The sequence below is a fragment of the Lottia gigantea genome (genome assembly GCF_000327385.1).
Source record: "Lottia gigantea unplaced genomic scaffold LOTGIsca_317, whole genome shotgun sequence".
Lineage (NCBI taxonomy): Eukaryota > Metazoa > Mollusca > Gastropoda > Lottiidae > Lottia > Lottia gigantea.
This window is the reverse complement of record NW_008709057.1, coordinates 42,694-44,239: the sequence shown is the minus strand read 5'-3', so window position 1 is coordinate 44,239 and position 1,546 is coordinate 42,694. Positions and strand designations below refer to the sequence as shown.

The window sequence follows — 1,546 nt, the reverse complement described above, 5'->3', positions numbered from 1 at the left end:
AATTGTTCATATCACTTATTTCTGATATATTTTATATATTTCAGTTAATCGCTTCATTTGTATATTCGCTTCGTTCGTCTTCTGTACTCCTGATTACTTCGATGTATATATAGGCCTAAGCCTATTTGGTTTTTACTGTTTGTGTTTTTTGTAAGAAAAGAAATTTATGAACTCTTGTATTTATTAGAAGCGCATGAACAATAATAACTCCATTGAACTATAGGCCAGTCGCACCAATTCCTATTGCAGGACTACAATTCTGTATATTAGTTCTTTATCTTTGCTGTCTTTTGTTTGTTTTTGTTGTTTCCTTAAATATTATCTAACAATTTGGGCAATTCGCCTTGTATACATAATATAAAGCTTATTATTATTATACACAACACATTCTTAAACCTTTTTGAAACGGCCAATAATAAATATAATAAACCAATTTAGAACGTCCGATTCGTCAATCCGTCATGATCCATTGGTCAGGAATTAATCAGGTTATAAGAAAGGAAACGATTAAAGAAATGTTTCATTGGGACAAATTGGTCAATTAGATCGGGTCTATTGAAAAAAAAAACAATTCTTGGTGAAAGTGAAATGGGAGTATTAGACAAGTTTTCATTGAAAGCTTACTATAATACAGAGATTGTCTAAAATATCGAAATTCACATTAAAATAAATAATTGTCTTAACCGGATCGGATCTTGCATCCTCTAATCTTTAAGGTTAAAGGTTCCACATAGACACTTTCGTTTGCGCCTGTATGATAATACATAATATTTTGCATCATATCAGATAAAATTCATTTTATTATGAAAGTGAAGGGAAATGAATTTCGAGAAACCAAAGGGGATTTTTCTTACAGTGTTATGTAGTCATATTACACTAACCACGCCACTCTGAGGAAAATAATATTATCTTATTTCGAATGCGCTTTAGAGATAATGTGTCAGTGATAATGAACAGTCGGTCACCTTTTAAGATCAAAAGTCAGTGTTCCTGGAATATAACAAATCCAAAGTGGCATGGTCACTTTTTTATTAGTCCCAACGACAGGGTTTCGCTTGTGTATTTTAGCTGTCAAATATTCATTAAGGTCTCTAGATATTTCAGCAATTAATCGGTATTCCTATGAGCACTAATTGTGCTCCTTTACTTGCTGATTTATTTCTTTACTCTTATGAGGAAGAATTTATTCAAGGCCTCACAAGCAAGAGCAGTCACTGAATAACTCCGCTTTTGGAGACTATGTAGATAAAATCTACACGAGAGAGTTGGAATTTAAGGGCACCACTGATTCTAAGACTACTTGCATTTGCTTCTTGAAAAACACCCACGATCTTTGTGTCAGACTATATAACAAACGTGACGACTTCGATTTCCCCATAGTAATTTTTTCCATTCATTTGCAGTAACATACCACAGTCACCAGCTTATGGAGTGTACAGTTCACAACTGATGCTTGGGGTTTGTTCTCTTGATGATGATTTTCTAGCTAGAGGTCGAGTATTAACTTTGAAATTGCTGAAACAAGGTAACTTTCATGTCATGTAGG

At 33.4% G+C, this 1,546-nt stretch overlaps 1 protein-coding gene across 1 annotated transcript in view; it reads right to left on the bottom strand.

Moving 5' to 3' along the window:
* LOTGIDRAFT_239555 (hypothetical protein) overlaps window positions 1-1,546 on the bottom strand; it is a gene marked incomplete at its 3' end in the record, with an annotated part of 19,950 nt that overhangs the window by 1,952 nt on the left and 16,452 nt on the right. The window lies entirely within an intron of this gene.